Raw genomic sequence first — 13,959 nt, forward strand, 5'->3', positions numbered from 1 at the left:
AGACTGCTAGACATGTCATGATGGGGGTCCCACTGCTATCTGTAATGTTCAGACTGCTAGACATGTCATGGTGGGGGTCCCACTGCTATCTGTGATGTTCAGACTGCTAGACATGTCATGGTGGGGTCCCACTGCTATCTGTGATGTTCAGACTGCTAGACATGTCATGGTGGGGGTCCCACTGCTATCTGTGATGTTCAGACTGCTATGTGTCATGATGGGGGTCCCACTGTTATCTATGATGTTCAGACTGCTAGACATGTCATGATGGGGGTCCCACTGCTATCTGTGATGTTCAGACTGCTAGACATGTCATGGTGAGGGTCCCACTGCTATCTATGATGTTCAGACTGCTAGACGTGTCATGGTGGGGGTCCCACTGCTATCTGTGATGTTCAGACCTCTAGACGTGTCATGGTGGGGGTCCCACTGCTATCTGTGATGTTCAGACTGCTAGACATGTCATGGTGGGGGTCCCACTGCTATCTATGATGTTCAGACTGCTAGACATGTCATTGTGGGGGTCCCACTGCTATCTGTGATGTTCAGACTGCTAGACATGTCATGATGGGGGTCCCACTGCTATCTATGATGTTCAGGCTGCTTGACATGTCATGATGAGGGTCCCACTGCTATTTATGATGTTCAGACTGCTAGACGTGTCATGGTGGGGGTCCCACTGCTATCTATGATGTTCAGACTGCTAGACATGTCATGATGAGGGTCCCACTGCTATCTATGATGTTCAGACTGCTAGACATGTCATGGTGGGGGTCCCACTGTTATCTATGATGTTCAGACTGCTAGACATGTCATGGTGGGGGTCCCACTGCTATTCATGATGTTCAGACTGCTAGACATGTCATGGTGGGGGTCCCACTGCTATTTATGATGTTCAGACTGCTAGACGTGTCATGGTGGGGGTCCCACTGCTATCTATGATGTTCAGACTGCTAGACATGTCATGGTGGGGGTCCCACTGCTATTTATGATGTTCAGACTGCTAGACATGTCATGGTGGGGGTCCCACTGCTATCTGTGATGTTCAGACTGCTAGACATGTCATGGTGGGGTCCCACTGCTATCTGTGATGTTCAGACTGCTAGACATGTCATGGTGGGGGTCCCACTGCTATCTGTGATGTTCAGACTGCTATGTGTCATGATGGGGGTCCCACTGTTATCTATGATGTTCAGACTGCTAGACATGTCATGATGGGGGTCCCACTGCTATCTGTGATGTTCAGACTGCTAGACATGTCATGGTGAGGGTCCCACTGCTATCTATGATGTTCAGACTGCTAGACGTGTCATGGTGGGGGTCCCACTGCTATCTGTGATGTTCAGACCTCTAGACGTGTCATGGTGGGGGTCCCACTGCTATCTGTGATGTTCAGACTGCTAGACATGTCATGGTGGGGGTCCCACTGCTATCTATGATGTTCAGACTGCTAGACATGTCATTGTGGGGGTCCCACTGCTATCTGTGATGTTCAGACTGCTAGACATGTCATGATGGGGGTCCCACTGCTATCTATGATGTTCAGGCTGCTTGACATGTCATGATGAGGGTCCCACTGCTATTTATGATGTTCAGACTGCTAGACGTGTCATGGTGGGGGTCCCACTGCTATCTATGATGTTCAGACTGCTAGACATGTCATGATGAGGGTCCCACTGCTATCTATGATGTTCAGACTGCTAGACATGTCATGGTGGGGGTCCCACTGTTATCTATGATGTTCAGACTGCTAGACATGTCATGGTGGGGGTCCCACTGCTATTCATGATGTTCAGACTGCTAGACATGTCATGGTGGGGGTCCCACTGCTATTTATGATGTTCAGACTGCTAGACGTGTCATGGTGGGGGTCCCACTGCTATCTATGATGTTCAGACTGCTAGACATGTCATGGTGGGGGTCCCACTGCTATTTATGATGTTCAGACTGCTAGACATGTCATGGTGGGGGTCCCACTGCTATTTATGATGTTCAGACTGCTAGACGTGTCATGGTGGGGGTCCCACTGCTATCTGTGATGTTCAGACTGCTAGACGTGTCATGGTGGGGGTCCCACTGCTATTTATGATGTTCAGACTGCTAGACGTGTCATGGTGGGGGTCCCACTGCTATCTATGATGTTCAGACTGCTAGACATGTCATGGTGGGGGTCCCACTGCTATTTATGATGTTCAGACTGCTAGACATGTCATGGTGGGGTCCCACTGCTATCTATGATGTTCAGACTGCTAGACATGTCATGGTGGGGTCCCACTGCTATCTGTGATGTTCAGACTGCTAGACGTGTCATGGTGGGGGTCCCACTGCTATTTATGATGTTCAGACTGCTAGACGTGTCATGGTGGGGGTCCCACTGCTATCTATGATGTTCAGACTGCTAGACATGTCATGGTGGGGGTCCCACTGCTATTTATGATGTTCAGACTGCTAGACATGTCATGGTGGGGTCCCACTGCTATCTATGATGTTCAGACTGCTAGACATGTCATGGTGGGGTCCCACTGCTATCTGTGATGTTCAGACTGCTAGACGTGTCATGGTGGGGGTCCCACTGCTATTTATGATGTTCAGACTGCTAGACGTGTCATGGTGGGGGTCCCACTGCTATCTATGATGTTCAGACTGCTAGACATGTCATGGTGGGGGTCCCACTGCTATTTATGATGTTCAGACTGCTAGACATGTCATGGTGGGGGTCCCACTGCTATCTATGATGTTCAGACTGCTAGACATGTCATGGTGGGGGTCCCACTGCTATCTGTGATGTTCAGACTGCTAGACGTGTCATGGTGGGGGTCCCACTGCTATTTGTGATGTTCAGACTGCTAGACATGTCATGGTGGGGGTCCCACTGCTATCTATGATGTTCAGACTGCTAGACATGTCATGGTGGGGGTCCCACTGCTATCTATGATGTTCAGACTGCTAGACGTGTCATGGTGGGGGTCCCACTGCTATCTATGATGTTCAGACTGCTATGTGTTATGATGGGGGTCCCACTGTTATCTATGATGTTCAGACTGCTAGACATGTCATGGTGGGGGTCCCACTGCTATTTATGATGTTCAGACTGCTAGACATGTCATGATGAAGATCCACTGCTATCTGTGATGTTCAGACTGCTAGACGTGTCATGGTGGGGGTCCCACTGTTATCTATGATGTTCAGACTGCTTGACATGTCATGGTGGGGGTCCCACTGCTATCTATGATGTTCAGACTGCTAGACATGTCATGGTGGGGTTCCCACTGCTATCTGTGATGTTCAGACTGCTAGACATGTCATGGTGGGGGTCCCACTGCTATCTATGATGTTCAGGCTGCTTGACATGTCATGGTGGGGGTCCCACTGCTATCTGTGTTGTTCGGACTGCTAGACATGTCATGATGGGGGTCCCACTGCTATCTATGATGTTCAGACTGCTATACATGTCATGGTGGGGGTCCCACTGCTATCTATGATGTTCAGACTGCTAGACATGTCATGGTGGGGTCCCACTGCTATCTGTGATGTTCAGACTGCTAGACGTGTCATGGTGGGGGTCCCACTGCTATCTGTGATGTTCAGACCTCTAGACGTGTCATGGTGGGGGTCCCACTGCTATCTGTGATGTTCAGACTGCTAGACATGTCATGGTGGGGGTCCCACTGCTATCTATGATGTTCAGACTGCTAGACATGTCATTGTGGGGGTCCCACTGCTATCTGTGATGTTCAGACTGCTAGACATGTCATGATGGGGGTCCCACTGCTATCTATGATGTTCAGACTGCTTGACATGTCATGATGAGGGTCCCACTGCTATTTATGATGTTCAGACTGCTAGACGTGTCATGGTGGGGGTCCCACTGCTATCTATGATGTTCAGACTGCTAGACATGTCATGATGAGGGTCCCACTGCTATCTATGATGTTCAGACTGCTAGACATGTCATGGTGGGGGTCCCACTGTTATCTATGATGTTCAGACTGCTAGACATGTCATGGTGGGGGTCCCACTGCTATTTATGATGTTCAGACTGCTAGACATGTCATGGTGGGGGTCCCACTGCTATTTATGATGTTCAGACTGCTAGACGTGTCATGGTGGGGGTCCCACTGCTATCTATGATGTTCAGACTGCTAGACATGTCATGGTGGGGGTCCCACTGCTATTTATGATGTTCAGACTGCTAGACATGTCATGGTGGGGGTCCCACTGCTATTTATGATGTTCAGACTGCTAGACGTGTCATGGTGGGGGTCCCACTGCTATCTGTGATGTTCAGACTGCTAGACGTGTCATGGTGGGGGTCCCACTGCTATTTATGATGTTCAGACTGCTAGACGTGTCATGGTGGGGGTCCCACTGCTATCTATGATGTTCAGACTGCTAGACATGTCATGGTGGGGGTCCCACTGCTATTTATGATGTTCAGACTGCTAGACATGTCATGGTGGGGTCCCACTGCTATCTATGATGTTCAGACTGCTAGACATGTCATGGTGGGGTCCCACTGCTATCTGTGATGTTCAGACTGCTAGACGTGTCATGGTGGGGGTCCCACTGCTATTTATGATGTTCAGACTGCTAGACGTGTCATGGTGGGGGTCCCACTGCTATCTATGATGTTCAGACTGCTAGACATGTCATGGTGGGGGTCCCACTGCTATTTATGATGTTCAGACTGCTAGACATGTCATGGTGGGGTCCCACTGCTATCTATGATGTTCAGACTGCTAGACATGTCATGGTGGGGTCCCACTGCTATCTGTGATGTTCAGACTGCTAGACGTGTCATGGTGGGGGTCCCACTGCTATTTATGATGTTCAGACTGCTAGACGTGTCATGGTGGGGGTCCCACTGCTATCTATGATGTTCAGACTGCTAGACATGTCATGGTGGGGGTCCCACTGCTATTTATGATGTTCAGACTGCTAGACATGTCATGGTGGGGGTCCCACTGCTATCTATGATGTTCAGACTGCTAGACATGTCATGGTGGGGGTCCCACTGCTATCTGTGATGTTCAGACTGCTAGACGTGTCATGGTGGGGGTCCCACTGCTATCTGTGATGTTCAGACTGCTAGACATGTCATGGTGGGGGTCCCACTGCTATCTATGATGTTCAGACTGCTAGACATGTCATGGTGGGGGTCCCACTGCTATCTATGATGTTCAGACTGCTAGACGTGTCATGGTGGGGGTCCCACTGCTATCTATGATGTTCAGACTGCTATGTGTTATGATGGGGGTCCCACTGTTATCTATGATGTTCAGACTGCTAGACATGTCATGGTGGGGGTCCCACTGCTATTTATGATGTTCAGACTGCTAGACATGTCATGATGAAGATCCACTGCTATCTGTGATGTTCAGACTGCTAGACGTGTCATGGTGGGGGTCCCACTGTTATCTATGATGTTCAGACTGCTTGACATGTCATGGTGGGGGTCCCACTGCTATCTATGATGTTCAGACTGCTAGACATGTCATGGTGGGGTTCCCACTGCTATCTGTGATGTTCAGACTGCTAGACATGTCATGGTGGGGGTCCCACTGCTATCTATGATGTTCAGGCTGCTTGACATGTCATGGTGGGGGTCCCACTGCTATCTGTGTTGTTCGGACTGCTAGACATGTCATGATGGGGGTCCCACTGCTATCTATGATGTTCAGACTGCTATACATGTCATGGTGGGGGTCCCACTGCTATCTATGATGTTCAGACTGCTAGACATGTCATGGTGGGGTCCCACTGCTATCTGTGATGTTCAGACTGCTAGACATGTCATGGTGGGGGTCCCACTGCTATCTGTGATGTTCAGACTGCTATGTGTTATGATGGGGGTCCCACTGCTATCTGTGATGTTCAGACTGCTAGACGTGTCATGGTGGGGTCCCACTGCTATCTGTGATGTTCAGACTGCTAGACGTGTCATGGTGGGGGTCCCACTACTATCTGTGATGTTCAGACTGCTAGACGTGTCATGGTGGGGGTCCCACTGCTATCTGTGATGTTCAGATTGCTAGACGTGTCATGCTGGGGGTCCCACTGCTATTTATGATGTTCAGACTGCTAGACGTGTCATGGTGGGGGTCCCACTGCTATCTATGATGTTCAGACTGCTAGACATGTCATGGTGGGGGTCCCACTGCTATTTATGATGTTCAGACTGCTAGACATGTCATGGTGGGGTCCCACTGCTATCTATGATGTTCAGACTGCTAGACATGTCATGGTGGGGTCCCACTGCTATCTGTGATGTTCAGACTGCTAGACGTGTCATGGTGGGGGTCCCACTGCTATTTATGATGTTCAGACTGCTAGACGTGTCATGGTGGGGGTCCCACTGCTATCTATGATGTTCAGACTGCTAGACATGTCATGGTGGGGGTCCCACTGCTATTTATGATGTTCAGACTGCTAGACATGTCATGGTGGGGGTCCCACTGCTATCTATGATGTTCAGACTGCTAGACATGTCATGGTGGGGGTCCCACTGCTATCTGTGATGTTCAGACTGCTAGACGTGTCATGGTGGGGGTCCCACTGCTATTTATGATGTTCAGACTGCTAGACATGTCATGGTGGGGGTCCCACTGCTATCTATGATGTTCAGACTGCTAGACATGTCATGGTGGGGGTCCCACTGCTATCTATGATGTTCAGACTGCTAGACGTGTCATGGTGGGGGTCCCACTGCTATCTATGATGTTCAGACTGCTATGTGTTATGATGGGGGTCCCACTGTTATCTATGATGTTCAGACTGCTAGACATGTCATGGTGGGGGTCCCACTGCTATTTATGATGTTCAGACTGCTAGACATGTCATGATGAAGATCCACTGCTATCTGTGATGTTCAGACTGCTAGACGTGTCATGGTGGGGGTCCCACTGTTATCTATGATGTTCAGACTGCTTGACATGTCATGGTGGGGGTCCCACTGCTATCTATGATGTTCAGACTGCTAGACATGTCATGGTGGGGTTCCCACTGCTATCTGTGATGTTCAGACTGCTAGACATGTCATGGTGGGGGTCCCACTGCTATCTATGATGTTCAGGCTGCTTGACATGTCATGGTGGGGGTCCCACTGCTATCTGTGTTGTTCGGACTGCTAGACATGTCATGATGGGGGTCCCACTGCTATCTATGATGTTCAGACTGCTATACATGTCATGGTGGGGGTCCCACTGCTATCTATGATGTTCAGACTGCTAGACATGTCATGGTGGGGTCCCACTGCTATCTGTGATGTTCAGACTGCTAGACATGTCATGGTGGGGGTCCCACTGCTATCTGTGATGTTCAGACTGCTATGTGTTATGATGGGGGTCCCACTGCTATCTGTGATGTTCAGACTGCTAGACGTGTCATGGTGGGGGTCCCACTGCTATCTGTGATGTTCAGACTGCTAGACGTGTCATGGTGGGGGTCCCACTGCTATCTGTGATGTTCAGACTGCTAGACGTGTCATGGTGGGGGTCCCACTGCTATCTGTGATGTTCAGACTGCTAGACGTGTCATGGTGGGGGTCCCACTGCTATTTATGATGTTCAGACTGCTAGACATGTCATGGTGGGGGTCCCACTGCTATCTATGATGTTCAGACTGCTAGACATGTCATGGTGGGGGTCCCACTGCTATCTATGATGTTCAGACTGCTAGACGTGTCATGGTGGGGGTCCCACTGCTATCTATGATGTTCAGACTGCTATGTGTTATGATGGGGGTCCCACTGTTATCTATGATGTTCAGACTGCTAGACATGTCATGGTGGGGGTCCCACTGCTATTTATGATGTTCAGACTGCTAGACATGTCATGATGAAGATCCACTGCTATCTGTGATGTTCAGACTGCTAGACGTGTCATGGTGGGGGTCCCACTGTTATCTATGATGTTCAGACTGCTTGACATGTCATGGTGGGGGTCCCACTGCTATCTATGATGTTCAGACTGCTAGACATGTCATGGTGGGGTTCCCACTGCTATCTGTGATGTTCAGACTGCTAGACATGTCATGGTGGGGGTCCCACTGCTATCTATGATGTTCAGGCTGCTTGACATGTCATGGTGGGGGTCCCACTGCTATCTGTGTTGTTCGGACTGCTAGACATGTCATGATGGGGGTCCCACTGCTATCTATGATGTTCAGACTGCTATACATGTCATGGTGGGGGTCCCACTGCTATCTATGATGTTCAGACTGCTAGACATGTCATGGTGGGGTCCCACTGCTATCTGTGATGTTCAGACTGCTAGACATGTCATGGTGGGGGTCCCACTGCTATCTGTGATGTTCAGACTGCTATGTGTTATGATGGGGGTTCCACTGCTATCTGTGATGTTCAGACTGCTAGACGTGTCATGGTGGGGTCCCACTGCTATCTGTGATGTTCAGACTGCTAGACGTGTCATGGTGGGGGTCCCACTACTATCTGTGATGTTCAGACTGCTAGACGTGTCATGGTGGGGGTCCCACTGCTATCTGTGATGTTCAGATTGCTAGACGTGTCATGCTGGGGGTCCCACTGCTATCTATGATGTTCAGACTGCTAGACATGTCATGGTGGGGTCCCACTGCTATCTGTGATGTTCAGACTGCTAGACGTGTCATGGTGGGGGTCCCACTGCTATTTATGATGTTCAGACTGCTAGACGTGTCATGGTGGGGGTCCCACTGCTATCTATGATGTTCAGACTGCTAGACATGTCATGGTGGGGGTCCCACTGCTATTTATGATGTTCAGACTGCTAGACATGTCATGGTGGGGGTCCCACTGCTATCTATGATGTTCAGACTGCTAGACATGTCATGGTGGGGGTCCCACTGCTATCTATGATGTTCAGACTGCTAGACATGTCATGGTGGGGGTCCCACTGCTATTTATGATGTTCAGACTGCTAGACATGTCATGGTGGGGGTCCCACTGCTATCTATGATGTTCAGACTGCTAGACATGTCATGGTGGGGGTCCCACTGCTATCTGTGATGTTCAGACTGCTAGACGTGTCATGGTGGGGGTCCCACTGCTATTTATGATGTTCAGACTGCTAGACATGTCATGGTGGGGGTCCCACTGCTATCTATGATGTTCAGACTGCTAGACATGTCATGGTGGGGGTCCCACTGCTATCTATGATGTTCAGACTGCTAGACGTGTCATGGTGGGGGTCCCACTGCTATCTATGATGTTCAGACTGCTATGTGTTATGATGGGGGTCCCACTGTTATCTATGATGTTCAGACTGCTAGACATGTCATGGTGGGGGTCCCACTGCTATTTATGATGTTCAGACTGCTAGACATGTCATGATGAAGATCCACTGCTATCTGTGATGTTCAGACTGCTAGACGTGTCATGGTGGGGGTCCCACTGTTATCTATGATGTTCAGACTGCTTGACATGTCATGGTGGGGGTCCCACTGCTATCTATGATGTTCAGACTGCTAGACATGTCATGGTGGGGTTCCCACTGCTATCTGTGATGTTCAGACTGCTAGACATGTCATGGTGGGGGTCCCACTGCTATCTATGATGTTCAGGCTGCTTGACATGTCATGGTGGGGGTCCCACTGCTATCTGTGTTGTTCGGACTGCTAGACATGTCATGATGGGGGTCCCACTGCTATCTATGATGTTCAGACTGCTATACATGTCATGGTGGGGGTCCCACTGCTATCTATGATGTTCAGACTGCTAGACATGTCATGGTGGGGTCCCACTGCTATCTGTGATGTTCAGACTGCTAGACATGTCATGGTGGGGGTCCCACTGCTATCTGTGATGTTCAGACTGCTATGTGTTATGATGGGGGTCCCACTGCTATCTGTGATGTTCAGACTGCTAGACGTGTCATGGTGGGGGTCCCACTGCTATCTGTGATGTTCAGACTGCTAGACGTGTCATGGTGGGGGTCCCACTGCTATCTGTGATGTTCAGACTGCTAGACGTGTCATGGTGGGGGTCCCACTGCTATCTGTGATGTTCAGATTGCTAGACGTGTCATGCTGGGGGTCCCACTGCTATCTGTGATGTTCAGACTGCTAGACGTGTCATGGTGGGGGTCCCACTGCTATCTATGATGTTCAGACTGCTAGACGTGTCATGGTGGGGGTCCCACTGCTATCTATGATGTTCAGACTGCTAGACGTGTCATGGTGGGGGTCCCACTGCTATCTGTGATGTTCAGACTGCTAGACGTGTCATGGTGGGGGTCCCACTGCTATCTGTGATGTTCAGACTGCTATGTGTCATGATGGGGGTCCCACTGTTATCTATGATGTTCAGACTGCTAGACATGTCATGGTGGGGGTCACACTGCTATCTGTGATGTTCAGACTGCTAGACATGTCATGGTGTGGGTCCCACTGTTATCTGTGATGTTCAGACTGCCAGACATGTCATGGTGGGGGTCCCACTGCTATCTGTGATGTTCAGACTGCTAGACATGTCATGGTGGGGGTCCCACTGTTATCTGTGATGTTCAGACTGCTAGATGTGTCATGGTGGGGGTCCCACTGCTATCTGTGATGTTCAGACTGCTAGACATGTCGTGGTGGGGGTCCCACTGCTATCTGTGATGTTCAGACTGCTAGACATGTCATGGTGGGGGTCCCACTACTATCTGTGATGTTCAGACTGCTATGTGTCATGATGGGGGTCCCACTGTTATCTATGATGTTCAGACTGCTAGACATGTCATGATGGGGGTCCCACTGCTATCTGTGATGTTCAGACTGCTAGACATGTCATGGTGGGGGTCCCACTGCTATCTGTGATGTTCAGACTGCTAGACATGTCATGGTGGGGTCCCACTGCTATCTGTGATGTTCAGACTGCTAGACATGTCATGGTGGGGGTCCCACTGCTATCTGTGATATTCAGACTGCTATGTGTCATGATGGGGGTCCCACTGTTATCTATGATGTTCAGACTGCTAGACATGTCATGATGGGGGTTCCACTGCTATCTGTGATGTTCAGACTGCTAGACATGTCATGGTGAGGGTCCCACTGCTATCTGTGATGTTCAGACTGCTAGACATGTCATGGTGGGGGTCCCACTGCTATCTGTGATGTTCAGACTGCTAGACGTGTCATGGTGAGGGTCCCACTGCTATCTATGATGTTCAGACTGCTAGACGTGTCATGGTGGGGGTCCCACTGCTATCTGTGATGTTCAGACCTCTAGACGTGTCATGGTGGGGGTCCCACTGCTATCTGTGATGTTCAGACTGCTAGACATGTCATGGTGGGGGTCCCACTGCTATCTATGATGTTCAGACTGCTAGACATGTCATTGTGGGGGTCCCACTGCTATCTGTGATGTTCAGACTGCTAGACATGTCATGATGGGGGTCCCACTGCTATCTATGATGTTCAGGCTGCTTGACATGTCATGATGAGGGTCCCACTGCTATTTATGATGTTCAGACTGCTAGACGTGTCATGGTGGGGTTCCCACTGCTATCTATGATGTTCAGACTGCTAGACATGTCATGATGAGGGTCCCACTGCTATCTATGATGTTCAGACTGCTAGACATGTCATGGTGGGGGTCCCACTGTTATCTATGATGTTCAGACTGCTAGACATGTCATGGTGGGGGTTCCACTGCTATTTATGATGTTCAGACTGCTAGACATGTCATGGTGGGGGTCCCACTGCTATTTATGATGTTCAGACTGCTAGACGTGTCATGGTGGGGGTCCCACTGCTATCTATGATGTTCAGACTGCTAGACATGTCATGGTGGGGGTCCCACTGCTATTTATGATGTTCAGACTGCTAGACATGTCATGGTGGGGGTCCCACTGCTATTTATGATGTTCAGACTGCTAGACGTGTCATGGTGGGGGTCCCACTGCTATCTGTGATGTTCAGACTGCTAGACATGTCATGGTGGGGGTCCCACTGCTATCTATGATGTTCAGACTGCTAGACATGTCATGGTGGGGGTCACACTGCTATCTGTGATGTTCAGACTGCTGGACGTGTCATGGTGGGGGTCCCACTGCTATCTATGATGTTCAGACTGCTAGACGTGTCATGGTGGGGGTCCCACTGCTATCTGTGATGTTCAGACCTCTAGACGTGTCATGGTGGGGGTCCCACTGCTATCTATGATGTTCAGACTGCTAGACGTGTCATGGTGGGGTTCCCACTGCTATCTGTGATGTTCAGACCTCTAGACGTGTCATGGTGGGGGTCCCACTGCTATCTGTGATGTTCAGACTGCTAGACATGTCATGGTAGATGGTGATGTTTGACCTCTTCCAATACCTTTGAGTCACGTCTGAAGGACATTCTTAACTTTTCCTGAAACTGATTGGTGTGATTGTGATGTTCCTGATTCCGCTATCAGTAAAGTCAATGGCCCACTATCAGTAAAGTCAATGGCCCACTATCAGTAAAGTCAATGGCCCGCTATCAGTAAAGTCAATGGCCCGCTATCAGTAAAGTCAATGGCCCGCTATCAGTAAAGTCAATGGCCCACTATCAGTAAAGTCAATGGCCCACTATCAGTAAAGTCAATGGCCCACTATCAGAAAAGTCAATGGCCCACTATCAGTAAAGTCAATGGCCCACTATCAGTAAAGTCAATGGCCCGCTATCAGTAAAGTCAATGGCCCGCTATCAGTAAAGTCAATGGCCCGCTATCAGTAAAGTCAATGGCCCGCTATCAGAAAAGTCAATGGCCCGCTATCAGTAAAGTCAATGGCCCGCTATCAGTAAAGTCAATGGCCCGCTATCAGTAAAGTCAATGGCCCGCTATCAGTAAAGTCAATGGCCCACTATCAGTAAAGTCAATGGCCCACTGTCAGTAAAGTCAATGGCCCACTATCAGTAAAGTCAATGGCCCGCTATCAGTAAAGTCAATGGCCCGCTATCAGAAAAGTCAATGGCCCGCTATCAGTAAAGTCAATGGTCCACTCGTCATTTTGCTCACCGGCCGTAGAGTGGCAAGACAGAGGCATGTCTCGTTGGTTAGCCAGTCACTGAACTGTTTCTGTGTCAGTACCATTGGCTGCCATACGAGTCACCAATTTGATAATCAACTTGATCCTTTGTCAGAACTCTCTAACTGATGTGGGGAAGATGTTTATTTATTTTATATAACCTTTATTAAACTAGGCAAGTCAGTTAAGAACAAATTCTTACTTACAATGACGGGCTACCCCCGGACCCAAAAACCTAACCCGGACGACGCGGGGCCAATTCTGCGCCGCCCAATGGGACTCCCAATCATGGCCGGTTGTGATTCAGTCCAGATTCAAACCAGGGACTGTTTTGACGCCTCTAGTACTGACATGCAGTGCCTTAGACCGTTGCGTCACTTTGGAGCCCAAATGTACGAGGATATCCTAAAGCAGGGTTCCCCAATTTGTGACCCACGGCACCCCAAGTTTTCAACAAAACACTGCATTTTTTTAAATGTTCATTTTTGGCCATAGAAAACATCAGGAAATCAGCTCCGAGTGATTTTAATTTAAGAAACACCCAAGTATTCCCACGTATAACAGAGAGACATGTAATCTTATACAAATATATAAGCAAGGTTTGAAATGATCATGTTGACCCACTGTTCCTAGGCCGTCATTGAAAATAAGAATTTGTTCTTAACTGACTTGCCTGGTTAAATAAAGGTAAAAATTTAAAAAAAATAATAATAATTTAGTCAAATATTATCTGTTCGGGGCTTCCTGAGGTCAATTTTCATTCTACAAAATATTTGTAACTTTGTTTCCGTCCCCGTCACCCTCAGCGACAACTAAACGGCTGCTGCTGAATCTAGTTGATCGTTTCTACCTCTGCTCTCATCCTTCTAGACCTATCGGCTGCCTTCGATACTGTGAACCATCAGATCCTCCTCTCCACCCTCTCCGAGTTGGGCATCTCCGGCGCGGCCCACGCTTGGATTGCGTCCTACCTGACAGGTCGATC

Source organism: Oncorhynchus masou, chromosome 16 (assembly GCF_036934945.1).
Source record: "Oncorhynchus masou masou isolate Uvic2021 chromosome 16, UVic_Omas_1.1, whole genome shotgun sequence".
In the NCBI taxonomy this organism is placed as follows: Eukaryota; Metazoa; Chordata; class Actinopteri; order Salmoniformes; family Salmonidae; genus Oncorhynchus; species Oncorhynchus masou.